The 21,376-nt window shown below is 38.4% G+C and overlaps 1 long non-coding RNA gene across 2 annotated transcripts; it reads right to left on the minus strand.

Annotated features, from left to right (window-relative positions):
* Positions 1-1,268: 1,268 nt before the first annotated feature.
* Positions 1,269-21,339, minus strand: LOC308338186. Of its 2 annotated transcripts, none has more exons than XR_013966389.1 (4): positions 21,162-21,339; positions 7,337-7,526; positions 4,781-4,850; positions 1,269-2,585 (listed from the first exon to the last, which is right to left on the minus strand). It is a non-coding gene; the product is annotated as an uncharacterized lncRNA (long non-coding RNA). The 2 variants fall into 2 exon arrangements; XR_013966390.1 differs by having other exon boundaries at positions 7,337-7,529.
* Between the last annotated feature and the right edge of the window lie 37 nt (positions 21,340-21,376).

The raw sequence follows: 21,376 nt of genomic DNA on the forward strand, positions 1-21,376 counted from the left end.
AACGTAGACGAAGCTTTTTTTTTTAAAGTCTAAACTTAACTGAAGATGCTGGATGTTACTAGAAATGTAAAGTTACAGATGCCGTAATATACAGCAGTCCAGAGATAAACTATGGGGGACGAGTTCTTAGTGCAAAACATAGCTATTGCTATGGCTGGGTGTCCATACAGTTTTAAGTTTAAAAACAACTAGGAGAAACTAAGTATTTCAAAAGGAAAAGAAAACATCTTAAAGTTCATGGTCTAAATTAAAGGCATATACATTTAAAATATAAAACAAATATACCATGCACATGACTTTCTTTTTCCTTTTTTTCTAAGATTTATTTGAGCATGTGAGCATGTGTGGTGGGGGTGGGGGTGGGGCAGAAGGACAGGGTCAGAGAGGAAGTCCCAAGTAGACTCCCCCCTGAGCAGAGTCTGACGTGAGCTGAAACCAAGAGTTGGATGCTTAACTGACTGAGCTACCAGGTGCCTTGATCATGCATATGAATTTCAATAAGCTATTTTATTATATCTCACATGAAACTCAAATAGAAATTAAAATGTTTGCCTGATTTTAGGTAGGGTACTAGTAACCTAAAGTACTAATTGTGGTAACTTTTAGAGTGATGCATACTGAAGAATATCAGTTTGGTTTTAAATTAGAGGAACAAATAATACTTAAACCAGGAAGTGCCCATATAATCACTTTACTAATAAACTGGACAAAATAGATGGAACTTTTTATCAAATCAGCAGGTACAGGCTTTATTTTTTAAATTAAAAATGAGGAGGAAACACATATTCTCAAGGAGATAACTTCTTTCTCTCTCTCAAAACTTTTAATTTTATAAAGGAGATTGAATCATCTCACATTAAAATATCTAAGAATATATAAAACTAATAGATGTAATAGAACTGCCAGCTGAACATTTCCACAATTTTTTTAAAGATTTTATTTATTTATTTATTTATTTATTTGACAGACAGAGATCACAAGTAGGCAGAGAAGCAGGCAGAGAGAGAAGAGGAAGCAGGCTCCATGCTGAGCAGAGAGTCCAATGTGGGGCTCGATCCCGGGACCCTGGGATTATGACCCAAGCCGAAGGCAGAGGCTTTAACCCACTGAGCCACCCAGGAGCCCCCATTTCCACAATTAAAATGAAATATATCACTGTTTTTTTCCCTAAACTTTGTCCTGATCTCCCAAATCCATTCCTCTACTGAATGACTAATTTAAGTGACTCTATTTTCTAGTCACCAGGATTCATTTTTTTCTTTCACCCTCTCATGCCTTACCAGTCTCCATTTTTTTCTTTGGATCTTCAACTGCATATTACACCTTAAATTTTATAATACACATTTAAAAAGATTCTTATCATTATATTTGTATAACCACTCTGTGAGTTAAGCAAAAGTTATTAGCATTTCATCATTCCTATTAAAAGCCTCCAAGGTGATGGGCATGTAAATAAGCAGAATCAGACAGGTTAAATGACTTGCCCAAGTTGACAGGACCACTAATTACAAGTCCTATGATTCTAGTGTCAACATTCTTTTCATTACACTATGACACCTGTCATCAACAACTCATATTTGGTCCATTACTATAGATTCCCAATGGTTTTCTCTGCCTCTATTCCTACTTCTTCAGTCTATTTTGCATGTCACTATCAGAGTAAACTCTGCTTTTATTAAAAGATAACCACAATGAGGAAATTTCCAATGGCTTCCTATTACATAGAGAATACAAATTAGAACTTGATCTCTGCTTTTGTATATGAAATCTCTAATCAAGCTGGGCTCCTCATGTTCCTTCAAATACACCTGGCTGGCTCAGTCAGTTAAATGTCTGCCATTGGCTCAGGTATTATTTCCAGGTCCTGGGGTCAAGCCCGTTGGGCTTCCCGCTCAACGGGGAGCCTGCTTCTCCCTTCCCTACTGCCCCCTTCCACCAGCTCGTGTGCTCTAATAAGTAAATTTTAAAAATCTCTTTCAAATATATCGTAACTTTCCTGAGACTATGCCTTTGCTTCCAGTAGTGTTTCTCTTCCTTGAGTTACAAATCCCTGAGTAACAGTTACTGCAGGGAACCTGGACATAAATAAATAACACACTATTATGTTTATTACACATTTATTTATAGTTTATATGTGAAACATGTACAATTACTACCTTGTGTGTTTTGATAAGAGGGGGGACAGGGGCATCCAATAAAAATTTTTGACATTAAAAATGAGTCTTTGGGGTGCGTGGCTGGCTCAGTTCGTGGAGCACATAACTCTTGATCTTGGGGTTGTGAGTTCAAGCCCCATGTTTGGTATAGAGATTACTTTAAAAATAAATTAAAAAAAAAAAAAGAGTACTCTGCAGTTACACTTCTGGTAATGAAGAACTAGGTGGGTTTTGATCATGCTTTAGCTGACAACAACTAGAAAAGTAGACCAAGAAAAAGAAAACTGTATTTCTTTAAAGGCACTGAAAAGCTGCCAAACTGGTGAAGACTGCAGGGCCAAGATCTAGGAGAGGGAGACATGTTGGAGAGATGCTTGAATATCTGGGGTCCCCCCATTCTGCTGAGGCATCGGTCTCTTCCAAAAGCAACTGAGAAGGTAAACAGATTTTTGTAAGCTCACAGGCCTAGGAAAGGGGGCAGGAAGGTTGAAAAACTGGAGTTTAGGGCTCAGCAAGGAAGAGATAAACACCTCACCCAGCCTTTCAGTTGAGATCCTGAAGGAATGTACCCTAGCAGTCAAAGTGAACTGAAAATAGGTCAGAAATGGCAGGGACTGAATCATCTTTGGCCCTAACTGGACTATAGTGATCTGAGTCTGCTAACAGCTCCCGCTGAGTTGCCTAATGAAGTAAAAGAAATCCTCTCTAGAGGAAAGCAATGCTATCCAGAGCTTCAAAATACTTCTGCAATATTTTATATATAATACCCAGCACACACACAAAATAATCAGGTATGTGAGTAGGTACGACAAAACCAGAGAAGCAACAGATCATAGAAACAAAACCCACAGGGATTATGAAACAAAGATTTGAAATGCTGTTTAAAATGCTCAGGAACTTAAAATATAAGAATAAGAATGTGTGTAGAGAATGAACACACAAACAAATGGAAATTCTATTGTTGAAAGACTAACAAATTAAAAACCCAGTGGATAGACTTAATAGCCAATTATATAGTGCTGAAGACAAAATTAGGGAACTGGACAAAATTCAGAAGAAAATATTCAGATTTAGAGACAAAGGATGAAAATAATGGCAAAATATTTTTAAACAGTGGAAGAGAATTCCGGTATGAAATTTAAAAAAAAATTTTAATACAGTTATAATTAAGGCCCAGAAGAAGAGGAATGAGAGACTATAACAAAGCCATACCTGAAGAGATGTCTAAACTAAGTAAAAGGCATCATGCCTTGGATTCAAGAAGCATTATAAACATTAAGCAAGAAAAAGGCAAAGAAAACCACACCTAAGCACATCATAGTAAAACTGCTGAAAACCAAAGAGAGAAATTTTAAGCATCCAAAGGAAAAAGATAAATTACTTCATCAGATGAATGACAGTAAGGCCAATGGTTTGCAACCAAAATGATGCTATCTTTAGAGTACCAAAGGAAAATATCATCAACTCAGAATTTATGTTCAAACAGTATAACTTTCAAATATTGAGGCAAAATAAAGACATTTTCAAACAAACAGAAACAATTTGTCACCAGCATTTCTGCCTTACAAGAAAGAGTGGACCTTGGGCAGAGAGAAATGATCTCAGATGGATGCTCTCAGATTATGGAAGAGATGAAGAGCAATGAAAAGGAAAAATATATAGGTAAATCTCAATAAACAGTAACTTTACAAAACAATGCTAATATATTGTGATGTTAAAAACTTACAGATTTAAAAACGCAACAATACAGTAATTGAGAAGAGAAGGTAAACAAACTTAAAGTGGTCCAAGCTGGTCCCATTGTCCAGGAAGTGGATAAAGTACTAATACATCTTAGGCTTTTAAAAGTCAAGGATGTACATCCTAATTTCTAGAGGAATTAAGAATATTAAAAGAACATAAAACCAAAAAGCTAATCAAAAGAAAACAATAAAAAAACAAACTTGGACAATCCCCAAGAAAGTAGAGAAAAAAAGAATGAAGAACAGGTGAGACAAAAACATCAGGATGGCAGCTTTAAAGTCAATATATCAGTAATTACATTAAATGGAAACTGATTATCCCAATGCAAAGACAAAGACTGTCTTGGATTTATAAAGGTACACCTTTAATCTGTTTCAAGAGACAAATCTTAAGTAACAGAATGTAGAAAAACTTAAAGTAAAAAGATACATCATGCAAAAACTAACAAAGATGGTGTGATTAGGCTAAATCCAAGTAGATTTTAAGCAAGAAGCAATATAAGAGATAAAAAGTTCACGGGTGCCTGGCTGGCTTAGTTGGTAGAGCACGGGACTTTGATCTCAGGGTCAGGAGTTCAAGACCCATGCTGGGCACAGAGAAAAAACAAAACAAAAAAACTGTTCATGTGTCCAAGAATCCTAACAGGAAACAAATGATACACTCAGGATAATTTAAAGATTTACCTACAATGCGACTAATTACAAATGTGTGTGTGTAGGGTATAATAGAATCACAAGGGGGGCTCTAAGAGACAGAAGAGGAAAAAATTAATCAGAACCAGGAAGGAGAGAATTGTGAAGAGTTCACTTTGAGAGAGGCAATGACCTAAGGTCAAGGTATACATCCAGTTCCAGGGAGCCAGAGGGAATAAATATGCTTACCTCACTCTTTTCCACTATGCAATTTCCTCCCATCAGCTACAAAATCATCATGGGGTGGCGTCATTCAGTCCTGAAACCATAAACATTAGCCATTCCAGAAGTCTTCATATATAGTACAGGAGAAAACAAACAAGTTCCAAAATAGTCTTATAAAACCTGCTTTTTAAGCTGGTTATGAGGCATAGATTCATAAACATAGTTGTTCTCTTTCACCATCCATTCTTGGTTTCTCTCACTTTTTGCTTGTACCTCATCTGAATGGGATTTGATTTTTTTTTTAAAGATTTTATTTATTTGAGAGAGAAAGAGAAAAAAAAAGGGAAGAGAAGCAGAGAGAGAGAGAGATTGAGAGTAGGGAGAGGAGTAGAGGGAGAAGGGGATAGTGTGTCCTAAGCCAACTCCATGCTGAGCACAGAGCCTGAGGCAGGACTCAATCTCACAACCCTGATATTGTGACCTGAGTGGAAATGAAGACTCAGACGCTTAACAGACTGAGCCATCCAGATGCACCCTGAACAGGATTCTTTACAAGGTGGGGTGCTCCAACATTCATTCTTTTGAGTCCTAGTGGAGGTCCTTTTTGGGCTACCCTAGTTTTTTATTGGACTATTGGCTAAGAGAATACAAATAAGCATTTCAGAGAATACCCTTACATTCCATATATAGTCATATTTATTCCATCGTATAGCAGCAATGCAATTTCACCATTAAAAGGGATCCCATGGGGTGCCTGGGTGGCTCAGTGGGTTAAGCCTCTGCCTCCAGCTCGGGTCATGATCTCAGGGACCTGGGATTGAGCCCCGCGCTGGGCTCTCTGGTCAGCGGGGAGCCTGCTTTCCCCCTTCTCTCTGCCTGCCTTTCTGCCTACTTGTGATCTGTCAAATAAATAAATAAAATCTTTAAAAAATAAATAAATAAAAAGGATCCCATGGCACCTGGTTGATGCAGTCAGTTAAGCATCTGACTCTTGGTTTTGGCTCAGTTTGTGATCTCAGGATAGTGGGATCAGTCCCAGTTTGGGCTCCATGCTAAGCGTGGAATTTGCTTAGGCTTCTCTCTCTCCCTTTCCCTCTTCCCCTGCTCTCTCTAATAAATAAATCTTAAAAAAAAATAATAAAGATAAAATGGATCCCTCACCTTGCCAGAAGAGTGATCCCTTCTTTGTTGGTTAGTGACAGAAAAATATCATACCTGCCAATGAGCAGTGTCCACTTCTAATTGACTGAAACCACTTTCTTAGGAAGATTTCCTAGGAAACATTCCTCTCTTCAGTATTAAGACCTCCAACACCACCAAGTCCAAAGTTTCAGGGACCAAAAATTCTTCAAGTGGGTTATTAGGTATAATAGAAAACCCAACAAAAATGCATACATGTGTACACCAGAAGATGTACACAAGAATGTTCATAGTAGCAGTCCTTATAATAGCTCCAAATTGAAATACCTCCCTTGGCTGTCAACAGTAGAATGGATAAATGTGGTAGATTCATTAAATGTGGTATAATAAATATGGGGTATATCAGTGTTGAAGCTAATGAAGTGGGTGCTATTACATAGTTATCTTCACTTTGTGGAAGTCATGCTAAATAATTATATTTGTACACTTTTCATGTGTTATGCTTCAATTAAAAAACTTTAAAATAAATGCAATAGCCTTCTTCTGTATAATGTGTACTTGTACTGAATGCTTTTAAGATGTTTTTCTTTTTCTCAGTTTTATCAGTTTGACTATAACATGCATTGGTGTGATTTTCATTGTAATTTTCCTACTTGTGGTTCACTAAGTTTTGTGGATCTGTAATTTCATGCTTTTCACCAAATGTAGAAAACATAATGCCATTTCTTTCTTTTTTTTTTAATTAGACATGTAAAAAATAGAGGAGCCACTCTCATCTCCACTATATGTACTTTCTGGTTAAGATAGCACTATATATTGACTATTGGGGTTAAGCATATACTTCATTCCACTGGTCAGCATCCTAAATTTGCAGGTTATTGTTTCTTGGCTAGCCCCATACAATGATTCAGTTTTCCAATTTGTTCTAAGCTCTTGTCCAGCCCTTCAACTCATAAGCCATTAAAAACGAACCAGTGTATACCCTTACCTCAGGCCATTGTCTCCTAAAGTTCTTCTCAATGAAAGGATTTCTCTTTACTGTTGTGTTTCAGGGCCACTAATGAGTGATGTTGTATAGTGACCACTCACACCCAGGTATTGCAAGCTCACTGCAGGCCCTTTTTTGAATTAATAAGAACAAGGGGCACATAGGTGGCTCAGTAGGTTAAGGGCTGCCTTCAGTTCAGGTCATAATCCCAGGGTCCTGGGACTGAGCCCTGCACTGGGCTCCCTACTCTGTGGGGAGCCTGCTTCTCCCTCTGCCTCCCTCCCTCTCTTTCTCTGATGAATAAATAAATAAAAATCTTAAAAAAAAAACCCACAAACAAACGTTTCTCTCTTCCATTAATTGGTTACAGGAACTCTTTGAAACCAGTTTATATGGATTGGGGGAGAAGTGATAAAGGAATAGGGGCAGGTACTACTCGTAGTCTGAGTCACCTGCTCGTTCAGTTTAGTTGTGACGGTGTTCCCAGTCTTGTAGGGTGTGGACTGCTGTTGTGCTCATCCAGTTGTATGGTCTGGTGAATCAGATAACACCAGGTCATGATGGTTTGATTATTCACACAGTCACTTGATGTCCCATGGTCAAGTGTTCCATCTCTACCAGGTACCAGCAGCAAATGAGGAGCTACTTTTCAACAAAACAAAACAAAACAAAACAAAACAAAACACTGGTTGAGGAAGATAGATCTTTACTCAGAAACCAAGGAATCTGTTTTGTAATTCTCCTATTGGCACTTATCAGAGGCTTCATATAACATTTCTACCACATGAATTTCCAATACCACTGGATCTGCCCAATCACAGGGTCCAACTGGCAAGACAGTTTGCCCTGGGCTCCACTGAAAACTATAGTTACCCAGAAAATAGGTTAGAGGAGGCGACCCAAGTGTTCTATTTTGTTGTCTTCAGAACCCAAGAAGGTCTGCCATATGTTTTGCCTTTTTCTTTATTGCTGTGGTGAAAAACACAACACACTGTCACTTACTTGAATGGATAACCTAACATGTCTCAGGACATTGGACCCCTAGAAATTTGTGGCAGGTCCTGGAAGTTTTACAGGGTTTTTCTTGCACCTTCTGGCATGCATAGGTCTTACCAAAACATATGGAGTGCTTATTACTACTTCCTGCTCATTGGGTTCATTTAACATTCATTTCTATAATAGACTACTGTAACATTCTATGACATAGCAAGATGATCAAGGTCCCTTCATACCACAGAACAGAAAGCTGACACAGCCCTGCAACAAGACAGTAAGGGCTCACTGTTGTCCCTGGCAGTTAACTGTGATCTATTTCTGACTTCCCTTACTAACTGGAATGTAGTGGAAGGGGCACTTCCAGACCAAAATCTATATATCATGTCAAAGTCTGTATTAATTTCCTCCAGTGAAGATCCCACACCGAGAACAGCAACTACATACAACTGGCATCTCCGCCTGACCAAACTCTGCAGTAATCCAGTCATTCTTTACTACCCGTCTGGTTTTTACACTGTCATTCCCTATGACTCATCTGGTGACCACAAAAGGAATTTAAGTGGGAATGTGGTATGAATCACTATTCCAGCATGAGTTCCCCAGGATGTGGTACTTTCTGTATACAGTTTTAGTGTGAGAGTGGTAGCAAGCAGTTATGAGCTTCTACATAGCCCTTCCTACTGTAACAGTAGTCACTCCATTGGTCAGGAAAACAAAATGAAGACTGCTTTGGTTATTAAAATATATCTACTCTTACTACACTTCTAGGACTGGAGAAATAGGCACAACATGGGTCTTCCTGAACTCACTGTTACCCAGACTCAGGCCAAGACTCTATCCATCACTTGACTTTCTATTTCAACCAGTTGTCCAGGATGGTGTTTGGGGTCTCCAGGTATCAACAGATATTAAGAGGCAGTATCTAATAAGCCTCAGGAGGTCTGATATTTTCCTTTCTTCAGTAAGTGGCCACTAGAGAAGGATTAGGGCAGTGATCCCCTAAGTTCTCACAGGATTTACCAGGGGAGCTTTAAAAAGTATCAGTGCCTGGATCTCACTCCCTGAAATTATGATTTAATTGGTTTGGAGTACGTTCTTTAGAATTCTCAGGTGTTCTAAAGTACAGACAAGTCTGGAAACCACTGGATTAGGGGAAGGTTCATGGTTATACAACTATGGCTGCACTGCTGGGTACTTCTTCACAGGGACCCAGTCTCCTTCCATCATCAAGGAGTTCCAGGTCTGTGAATTGGATGGGAGTCTTCAAATTTCACTATGACAACACAAGTTTGTTTAGAATTTTCCCACCTATATATGTCAAGCAGCAGCTTATGGACTACTTAAGCCATTTCATTTCTAGGGACTTTGTTATCATTTGGTCATTATCCCCCTTTCCCTGCAGGTCAAAACAATCTGATTAACTTTTCTTTTTTGACTTATTATGGTAATTGTGCCCACCGTGTCTCTGGTGGTTATATGCCATCATGTGGGCTTTGCCACTTTGGGATGGCATTATTCTCTTTGAGATTAGGAAACAATTCTACCACAGCATTCATCACCATCATTTTGACAGAGGACAGCCACTTCAGAGCTCTTTGGGAATGCTGATGCTCCTATCACCAAAGCGTTTCTTAATGACTTGGTGAAAAGAGAATGTCTAAGGAAACTTTGTACTCCCTCCTCATGGTATGCTAGGACCCTGGGATCATGACCCAAGCCGAAGGCAGAGGCTTTAACCCACGGAGCCACCCAGGCGCCCCTTTTAAAATGTTTTTAAAGATTCTGTTTATTTGTCAGAGAGAGATAGCGAGAGGGCGAACATAAGCAAGGGAGTGGGAGAGGAAGAAGCAGGCTTCCTGCTGAGCAGGGAGTCCGACTCGGGGCTTGATCCCAGAACCCCGGGATCACGACCTGAGCCGAAGGCAGACCCTTAATGACTGAGCCACCCAGGTGCCCCTGTTTGTTTGTTTGTTTGTTTTTTTAATATTTTATTTATTTATTTGACAGAGAGAGAGCGAGAGAGCACAAGCAGGCAGAGCAGCAGAGGGAGAGGGAGAAGCAGACTCCCCAGTAAGCAGGGAGTCCAATACGGGGCTGGATCCCAGGACCCTGGGATCGTGACCTGAGCCGAATGCAGTCACCCAACCAACTAGCCACCCAGGCACCCCTAGCCTGAAAGTTTTAAAGTAAATCCTCACTAGAGAACTAGTCAACAGTAGCAACAGAGATAAAGCACTACAGCTCCTCTGTGGTACCTGGAGCTCTCTGCTCTCTAATCTTTAAACTTGTGGGAAGGGATAAAAACTAGGGTCTGCTCTTTTTCTCTTCCTCCATATCCATTATCAGAAAAGGTAGCAGAGGGGCACCCGGGTAGCTCAGTTAAGTGTCTGCCTTTGGCTCAGGTCATGATCTCAGGGTCCTGGGATGGAGCCCCACATCAGGCTCCCTGTTTCTCTCTCTCCCTCTGCTCTTCTACCTACCTTCACCCCCATCCCTGCTCATGCTCTCTCTAGGGTGCGCTCTCAAGTAAATGAAATCTTTAAAAAAAAAAAAAAAAGGGTAGTAGAGAATATAAGCTTGTGAACCAAATATCTAGACACCTAAGGAGTATGATCATTATGTAACACAACAAATTACATAACATAAACCAACTGAAGCAGAAGTATAGGCATATAGGTATTTTAAAACATGTTTTAAATTTAAGAATTGAAAAACAATTCCATTAATCATTCAACAAATTTTTACTGAGCGCCTGCTAGTGTCAGGCACTGAGGATTCATCAGTGAATAAGATAGACAAAAACCTTTCTTCTTGTGTGTTTTATTTTCTAGTGGTAGGAAATGGCATGAGGGACAGAGACAAAAACATCAAACAACTTACTATCTAAGAAATAAAACATTTTAGAAAGTAGTATTTGCTATAAAATAAAGTAGGATAAAGCCGATTGGGAATGCTGAAAAGGGTCACAATTTTAAAAAGAAACTAAGCCTAGGGGTGCCTGGGTGGCTCAGTGGTTTAAAGCCTCTGCCTTCGGCTCAGGTCGTGATTCCAGGGTCCTGGGATCAAGCCCGGCATCGGGCTCTCTGCTCAGGAGGGAGCCTGCTTTCCCCTCTCTGCCTGCCTGCCTCTCTGCCTACTTGTGATCTCTGCCGTCAAATAAATAAAATCTTAAAAAAAAAAAAAAAAGAAAGAAACTAAGCCTAAAATAGGAATCCAGAGGATGCTGAGTGGGAGGTTAGTAATATATAAAGAAGGAATAAGAAATCATTAAAAAGCCACGGGAGACTCTTAGGTATGGAAGTATCAGTTTAAAGAACATCATAGATAAATTAAAATGAAATAAAAAATTCTTTTAAAGATTTTATTTATTTATTTGACAGAGATTACAAGTAGGCAGAGAGGCAGACAGAGAGAGAGGAGGAAGCAGGCTCCCTGCTGAGCAGAGAGCCCGATGTGGGGCTCAATCCCAGGACCCTGGAATCACGACCTGAGCCGAAGGCAGAAGCTTTAACCCACTGAGCCACCCAGGCACCCCTGACATAAAATTTTTAAAAAGTACATCATAGATGGATAAATAGAAGGGTTGATCAGATTTTATGATGCCTTTGAGGTACAGAATATCTTTATGTAGCTACAATCTCTAGATTTTTCCCCTTGTGGTACTTAGGGCTTTCATGTTTGAAAAACGTAACATTTAAAATATTTTCAATTACAAAATAATATTTGTAATGGTATGACAATCAAAACAGAAGTAAAGCAGAAAGTAAAAGACCTCATCAACACCCCCCCATTATCCTTTACATAGTAGTTATTTTTCTATGTATCCTTCCAGAAATTTTCTATGTATAATCAAATATGCATATATACATGGTTTAAAAAATTTTTAAATAGAATACATTTTTTTTCTGCAGCCTGCTTTTTCTTTTCCCACATTTGGATCTACTCCAGAGATTGAGGTTTTAAATTACAGTAAGAATTTCTTTTAGGAGGCAGAATTACAGAGATAATAAAAAGATCAGTGGTTAAAAAGAGATTGTTGGTTGCCAGGGGTTGGGGGAGAGTAGGGATGAACAATGGAGGAACATAGGGCCTTTTTAGGTGAGTGAAACTATTCTGTATGATCCTATAATGCTGGGTCCATAATATTATGCATTTGTCAAAACCTACAGAACTGTACAAAAGAGAGTGAACCCTACTGTAAACTATGGACTTTAGTTAATACTAATGTATCAATATTGGCTTATCAAAGGTAACAAATATACCACTAATACACACTAATACAAGATATTAATAATAGGAGAATGTGTATGTGTGATGTAGGAACTCTCTTTTTTCTGCCCAACTTTTTTTTGTAAACATAGAATTGCTCCAAAAAAAAAAACCTATTAAAAAAATTTCATTTAGAAAAACTTTTGTAAACTATTTTTGTAAAGCTCTGTATAGGGTATTTTAGAGTTGGAGGCTATAGGTCAAATATTAGGCAGGCTGTAGCTATGGTCCAAACATAAATTGATTAGTTCTGAAATAGCAAATTAAATTAATTTGAAAAGATTTGCTAATACTGCACCTTGGAAATCTTAAGTGGAATCTACTGTGTTCTTTGTTTTAGTAGGCTTCATAGAGCCCAACCTGGGGCCTGAATTCATGACCCTCAGATCAAATCCTGAGCTGAGATCAAGAGTTAGATGCTTAACTGACTGAGCCACCCAAGTGCCCCAGAAGCCTTAAGTGAAACTTAAAATTTGTGATTTAAAGAAGTGATCTGTTAAAAATATCACGTTAATCGAGGGTAGCACAAAAAAAAAAAAAAAACATGTTTTTCTTTTTAAAGATTTTATTTGACAGAAAGAGAGAGAGAGAGAAAGAGAGAACACAGGGCACAGGAGTGGGAGGAGGGAGGAGCAGAGGGAGACGGAGAAGGGTCCCCGCTGAGCAGGGAGCTCCATATGGGGCTTGTTCCCAGGACCCTGGATTCATGACCTGAGCCAAAGGCAGATGCTTAGCTGATTGAGCCACCCAGGCATTCCCCCCACACCCACCAAAAAAAACCCCAATATGCTTAAGAATTATGAGAACAAAAAGAAAATATAGCTGCAAAGATGTAAATAGTCATAACTGACATGTTGAATATTTTGTAAGTTAACAGGACATGGAGGAATCAGGAAATTATTAATCTACTACACTTGGTGTTGCTTATATTCTTAAACCATTTATTTACAGTTTGTTTTTTTTTTACCTAGATATGTCCTTAACAAATCGGTCATCAACAAGATATTAATGGGTGCTTTTAATCTAAATAGCACGATTCCATACAAAATTCAGCTATCTCAAATTTATGCTATGCACAACAGTATTATCACAAAGCATTCATTTCCCGTTTTCTTTACTGCCTAATTTATCACACTTGGAGTAGGCTAGCTCCATAAACTTCTGAGGTAATTAAGAATTTGTTCTATTATTTTAATGATTACATATGAAGATTACAGCATATATGGAATTTCTATGGCAAAAAAAGGTGGCTTCCAAAAAAGAAAAAGAAACTTCAAAAGTCTACAGAATCAAGCTTTTTGTTATATATGTATGCATATATCTATGTTTGTATTTACTTCTTAATTGTAATCTTTTTCTAGTCAATGACTGCAAAAGTGGCATGTCAATACAGTCCCTTAACATTGTTTGACTCACAATTTTTCAACTTTATAATAATGCAAAAGCAAGGTGTATTCAGCAGAAACTGTACTTCAAATTTTGAATTAGGATTTTCATCTGGGCTAGTGATAGTGACGATACGCTCTAGTGATCATGGGCAGTGGCAGCAGCCACAGCTCTCAGCCAGCCATGAAATCACCAGCAACAACAAATACATGTACAGATATTCTGCACCAATACAACTACTCTGTTTTTCACCTTCAATTACAGTATCCAATAAATTAGGTGAGATATTTGGTATAAATTAGGCTTTGTGTTGATAATCCTGCCTAACTATAGGTTAATGTAAGCGTGCTAAGCATGTTTAAGGTAAGCTAGACTAAGCTATGATGTTCATTAGGTTAGGTGTATTAAATGCATTTGCAAATTACAGTATTTTCAACTTATGATGGGTTTGTTGTGGCATAAACCCATCGTAAATTGAGGAACTCTATACACTTACAGAATTACAGAGTAGAAAGGTTTTTTCAAAGCTCACTCTAGTCCACCACATGTCTCTAGGAATTTCCTATTAGGCAATTCTGCTTGTTTTTAGTACTAGGAAGTACCATGGAAGATGGTTTTAAAAGTTTTACCATGTGTTACTAATTTACCAACACCAGTTTTGTTTCTCCAAATTTATTTCCAGTTTGTTGCATTTCCTCTTAGAACTGTGGGTAAGGCAAAGCAGTTAAAATGTGGTTCCTCAAGAAGAAAGGGGAAGTATAATGTGACACCAAATGCCAAAATCAAAACAGTCTTTTTAATAAATTTTGCTTATCCCTTTAAAAATGTTTGAATAAATAAATTGATAAGTTTAAGAAAAAATCTTTTTAATAATCTGCTTAGTTTCTAAATCATTCATTTAACCCCAAACTGCAACCCAAGAGTTTGGAAAGCCTGCAAATAATTTGTTCAGACATACAGGCAAATCTAAGCGATATAGTGGATTCAGTTCCAAACCACCATAATAAGGCAAGTATCTCAATAAAGTGAGTCAAATAATTTTTTTGGTTTCCCATTGAATATAAAAGTTAGGGGGCACCTGGGTGGCTCAGTGGGTTAAAGCCTCTGCTTTCGGCTCGGGTCATGATCCCAGGGTCCTGGGATCGAGCCCCGCAGTGGGCTCTCTGCTCAGCGGGGAGTCTGCTTCCTCCTCTCTCTCTGCCTACTTGTGATCTCTGTCTGTCAAATAAATAAATAAAATCCTTAAAAAAAAAAAAGTTAGGTTTACACTGTACTATAATCTACTAAACGTGCAATAGCATTACATCAAACAATGTACCTACCTTAATTAAAAATCCTTTATTATTAAAAATGCTAACCATCATCTGAGCTTCCAGTGAGTCACAATCACTGATCACAGATCACCAAGACAAATAATAATGAAGTCTGAAATATTGTGAGAATTACCAAAATGTGACAGAAACACAAAGTGTTTCCAGCAATTGCTGCTGGAAAAACGGTGCCGACAGACTTGCTCTGTGCAGGGCTGCCACAAACCTTCAGTTTATAAAAAATACAGTATCTGTGAAGCACAATAAAGTGAAGCATGGTAAAAAGCTATGCTTGTGTTAGGTGTTCATTAATTTCATCTTACTGTTCCAATCCATCAAATGCAATTCCTTTACCTCTCTCTTATTTTGGATTTCATATTTCCTTAAACACATGCCCTGCTTTTTCCTGATTTAATCCTCATTTAGGTGGTACACATTCTCCGTTAGCTTTTTGAGAGAGGATGTATGGTGTGTGAGACCTTTTAGGTTTGAACATAACTTTATTCTAGTCTCATAACTGACAAGTAGGTTAGCTTATATAGAATTCTAAACTAGAATTAATTTTCCCTTAGAATTCTGAAGCACTGCTCTATTACCCTTTTGTTTCCAGAGTTGCTACTGAGAAGTCCAACATATTTACCTTTGTGTGCCTCATATGAAACCTGTTTTTTTCTCTATAAACTTGTACAATCTACTCTTTGTCTCTCTACTTGCTATCTTTATAGAAATGTACATGTGGTCCCCTTGAAGCATTTTAAGCAATCTTAATAAGATCGCCAACAGCCACATGTGATTAGCACTGACACACTGCACTATCATCACACTGACCACACAGATGTATGGCAACCACGGTAAAAAACCAAGTGTAGCTATAATAAACAAGATGTGCTAATAGTGATGTAAGAGAGAAGATAACGCAACTGTGCACGTGTATGTGCCAAGTGGGTTTAGTTGCTTTGTATGTATTAATCCACTAAATTAGTATATACAGTACAGCCTTAAGAGGTAGGTATTATCAGTATTTTTATAGGTCACATAATTTATTTTGGCAGAGCCAAAATTCTAAACAATCTAGCTCCAAAGTCTATGGTCTTCCTGTTATGTTATGTTACCTTCTAGTAGTAGGTGGTAGCAGTTTTTTGTTATATTGCTTTTAAATATCTTTTCTTGACAAAATAAAAAGTTGGCAAACCTATGTTGATTACCTCAATTAAAAAAATTATTGGTGAAATCTAAAAGCCTGGAGATCACCACTTTGTGGGGCCAGTAGAGAAAGAAAAATGAAAATTTGAGATGGTAACTGATGAAGCAAGGTCTTGGAGGATGAGCTCTAGAACACAGGGTGCAGAAGACTTGGAGAACAGGGCAGATGCTAATTATAGGAGGAATTACAGCCACATCTAGAGATGCTGGTGAGGAAAGCTTATCTGTTAACTAAAATTCAGGGTCATCAAAGCTTAAAATAAGCATGGTAGTAACAATTAGAAAGCTTAATAAATAAGTAATGTAAAATAGCGAAGATCTGAAGGAATGAAAAAAGTGAATAAATCCAGGAATGGACTGACAGACTAGAAAAAGAGACAGTTTCAACACTAAATATCTTGATAAAGTCAAAGAATAAGTTTAGTAGGAGTAAGAGAGTGGAAGATGTATAAAGAGCTATAGTAGGTTGTGGTCAGAAGGTAGTATTTTTGAGCCAGAGTAAAGGCTCATTCACTGATGATGATGATACAAATGACAGCAACCATTCATTAAGCACATGAAAACAATTAATTATATCTAGTCATAACAACCATTAATATAGGCATATTAGGGGAGAAACTGAGGTTCTAACAATTTTTCAATAAAACTCTTAGGTTTTTTCAATAGATTTTAACAAAACTCTAAAATTTATAGCGTTATCTATAACTGGCATTTCCAAGATAATTTTGAAAAAATATGTGGATTATTAACTGCTGTTAATATCTTCCTGGGTATTAACACTTACTATAAATCTGTAGCAATTATAGTAGTGTGGTAATGTCACAGAAGTCATACAAATTGACCCATGGAAAACTACCCACATATGTGTGGAAACCTGTTCTGAGATTAGTGACATAAAATAAAAGTTAAATTATTCAATAAATGCTTCTAGAACAATTGTACATATACAAATAAAACAAAATAAAATAAAATTAGATCTCTACCTCATGTACAAAAATAGGTTGATTAAAAACATAAATATGAAGAATAAAAAGTTTTAAACTTTTAGTAAAAAGATAAAAATCTTTGTTATTTTGAAGTAGGAAAGGATTTCTTTCTTTCTTTTTTTTTTTTTTAAGATTTTATTTATTTATTTGACAGAGAGGGAGAAATCACAAGTAGGCAGAGAGTCAGGCAGAGGGGGAGGGGAAAGCAGGCTCCCTGCTGAGCAGAGAGCCCGATGTGGGGCTCGATCCCAGGACCCTGAGATCATGACCCGAGCCGAAGGCAGAGGCTTAACCCACTGAGCCACCCAGGCGCCCCAGGAAAGGATTTCTTAAACAAGATCTTCAAAGCCAAAATATAATGGAAAAGATAAATCTGACTACATTAAAACTAAATTTCAGTATAAGAAAAGACACCACAAACAAAGGTCAGAGAAAAGTCTTAAACTGGAAGAAGACAGGTAACCAATATAACCAACAAGGTATTATTTTCCAGAAAACATAAATCAATGAAAAAGATGAGCAAAGCATAAGCAAAATGAGTAAAGGTGCATAGAGATATCCAGGAGGCATTTGGGATTGCTGTACAAGAGAAATCTGGGCTGGGATTAGAGATCTGGGCTATGTCAACATATTGATCACATTTGAATTCATGGGACTAGATGAGCTTACAGAAGGAAACTTGTAAAGAAATTAGAGACTTGAGTCTAGCTAGGACACAAAGTAGGCAGAGGATTTACTGATCTTTATTCAAATTCTTAACACTAAATAATAACTCCTTTAGCTTTATTCACATATTATTTTGTATGTTCTTTTCTAACCATAAAATATCTTTGTGGCTTTTAAAAATGGCATCTAAATCTAAGATACAAATACTAATAAAACCAGATTTTATTGGACACTATGTCAGAAAGTGGTTAGATAAGCCTGTCACTTCTGTGTAGGATATTATTTTCAGTCCCTGTTTCACATACTGCCGAGAAGGCAGGGTTGTGGAAATGAAATGCAAATTAAAAAATATGAATGAAACAAGATTTATATTTGAAAGTAAAAGGAATTTAAGAAAATATTCCCTAAAATACACAGTAAGAATTTTATTGGTGGGGTTAGGAAACTATCATCTTTTATACATTAATGTGGTTTGTGTAATGCATCTCCTCTGAATTCTAAGATTAGAGAAAGAAAGAAAGAAAGAAAGAGAAAAGGTAAGATAAGATAGATACAGGGAAGGAGATGTGGGTGGCTCAGTGGGTTAAGCCACCGCCTTCGGCTCAGGTTATGATCCCAGAGTTCTGGGATCGAGCCCCGCATGGGCTCCTTGCTTGGCAGGGAGCCTGCTTCTCTCTCTGCCTCTCTGCCTGCTTGTGTGCTCTCTCTCTCTCTCTCTCTCCTTCTCTCTGACAAATAAATAAAATCTTAAAAAAAAAAAAAGACAGATATGGGGGTAAGACTTCCGCTCATTACATTTCTTCTACTTGGAAACAGCAAACCAGCTATCCACATAAACTGCTCAGGAAAGCCAGTCACAAAAGAACTATGTATATTGTATAATTCCTTTTATACGAAGTCCAAAAACATGTAAAGCAAGACAGAATAGTAATGGTGGTGGGGTAAGGAGACATGGTTGGAAGGGGCACAACAAAGCTCTCTCAGGTGTTGGAGATATCCCATATATACTGATCTGCACAGTTGTCACATCAGATTCTACCTTTGGCACCCTAACATTTTACTACGCTATATCTCTTAAGTATTTATTTTTTAATTCTCTTAAAGAAAAGCCTTAGAAGCCTAAAGAATCTCACTCAACACAGCTTGCTTTTTGTCCTTGTCAAGGCTACGAAGCCTCTAATTAAGAAACAAGTATTTAGGGCACCTGGGTGGCTCAGTAGGTTAAGCCTCTGCCTTGGGCTCAGGTCATGACCTCAGGGCCCTAGGATGAGGGCCCGCATCCGGTTCTCTGCTCAGCAAGAAGCCTGCTTCCCCCTCTCTCTATGCCTGCCTCTCTGCCTACTTGTGATCTCTCTGTCAAATATAAATAAATAAAATATAAACAAAACAAAAAAACAAGTATTTAGAGGTTATCTCCAATCTTTTCTTCCCCTAATTTGCCTCACTCCCAACCTACCCCTAGGTCAATCATCTCTCCAAGGGTACTTCTCCATCTGATCAACAGAGATTAAAGATAACCCCTAAGGGGCGCCTGTGTGGCTCAGATAGTTAAGAGCCTTCTTGGACTCAGGTCATGATCCCAGGACCCTGGGATCAAGTCGCTCATGGTGCTCCCTGCTCCCCGGAGAGCCTGCTTCTCCCTCTCCCTCTGCCTGCAGCTCCCTCTGCTTGTGCTGTCAAACAGTAAAAACAAATAAAATCTTTAAGAAAATAATAAAGATAACCTCTAAAAGAACAATCCAGAGGACGAGGATATCTGAGAATATCATATTCATAGTAAACAAGCTTCAGGGTCCTACTTTCACAAAACCAACAGTAAGCTCTCAAAAGGAAACTGAAAAGAAATCCTAAGGTAAACAACCTTTTGATCATCACTTTGTATATAACCTTCTATATTGCTCTGGTTCATGAACGTGTATCTAAACATTTTCACTGAAAGTCCACTGTAATTGTATTCTGAACAGGGTAAATGATAGAAAATTGGTTAATCTAGATTTCAACTAACTCTCTTACTGACGGTTATTTATTTATTTATTTATTTTTTAGCTAAAAATCACCACATATTAAAGATTCCAGAAAACAAAAAGTCACTTTAAAAAAATGTCTTCTCTTCCTCATTTTACAATGAAAATACCAAGGGAGAAATAAAGAAGAAAACGTATTTATTACAACTGGCTGTTATATTAAGTCACACAAAATGAAATATTGCACCGTCGGCAGTTCGTTGGTATTACATACCACTATTGGTCAGGTGGGATTCCGAATGGTAAGGAGGCATAAGACAGCATACCACATACACAACATGAAACCAGCAAGTGCATTACTTCGGATATTTCACTTTAGTAAAAATAGGAAACAAAGTCATGCTAAGGAAAGCGCTGCAAGGAAGTGTAGCTTTCTTCAATTAAAAAAAAAAGATATTAATAAGCAATTAAAATTAAAGAACTTCACAGATACTTTAGCTTATAGCAGAAATCGTACAACATAAAAGTCACTTGAAAGGTTTATATTTTACCACTTTCCTAGTTTTAGTTAACTGAAAAAAGAAAAAAGATCGGCAGAAGGAACTGAAAGTATCTAAAGCAGGACTATCGCGGGTCAAATATATGGAGCAGGGGCGCCTGGGTGGCTCAGTGGGTTGGGCCTCTGCCTTCGGCTCAGGTCCTGATCCCAGGGTGCTGGCATAGAGCCCCACATCGGGCTCTCTGCTCAGCAGGGAGCCTGTTTCCTCCTCTCTCTATCTGCCTGCCTCTCTACCTACTTGTGATTGTCTGTCTGTCAAATAAATAAATAAAATCTTAAAAAAAATCAACTTATTCAAAAGATGGCAGGAAAGGATGAAAAAAAAACAGTAAAGAACAGATGGCACAAGTAGATAATAATTACCAAGATGGTACCTTAAACCCAACCATATCAATAATTATATTCAATGAAAATGGACTAAACAGACCAAAAGAAAGTAGAGATGGTCAGACTGGACAAAAAAAGCAAGACCCAGGGCACCTGGGTGGCTCAGTGGGTTAAAGCCTCTGCCTTCTGCTCAGGTCATGATCCCAGGGTCCTGGGATCGAGTCCCGAATCAGGATCTCTGCTCAGCAGGGAGCCTGCTTCCCTCTCTCTCCCCCTACCTGCCTCTCTGCCTACTTGTGATCTCTGTCAAATAAATAAATAAAATCTTTAAAACAACAACAACAACAAATCTAAGGAGCAGAAAAACCCCTCCGGGTTACACAAAACTGCCTAATGACTAGCTTTAAACAGTTCGTCGTTTGAGTATGTTAACCTTTTTTTCAAACCTGGCTTGTTGGGGTGAGGGAACGGAGTCAGGCACCGCAGGGTGGCCGGGGAGGGTGCTCGTGGTGAGCATGCAATCCTAGGGCCCAAGTACCCGACGGGTTCCGGGAAGAAAGGGGCCGGAACGAGAGAGGCCAGAGTAAAAACCGACGCCAGGAGAAACTCACTTTTGAAAGGCACTTTCCGGTTACAAAGCACTCTCACATGCTTTATCTCATCGGACACAGTATCATTTCTGCGGGCCTCGAGCGTCTACAGATGCGAAAGGCCCAACGTGAACGCGCGCCCTCTTTCAAAACCGAGATTCTACCGAGGGCCTCGTTACTCATCCCTTGCCGCGACTCCGCACCTCGCGGCCGCGCGCTCCCGCTTGGCGTCTGCG

Source organism: Martes martes (genome assembly GCF_963455335.1).
Source record: "Martes martes genome assembly, chromosome: 2".
Taxonomy (NCBI): domain Eukaryota; kingdom Metazoa; phylum Chordata; class Mammalia; order Carnivora; family Mustelidae; genus Martes; species Martes martes.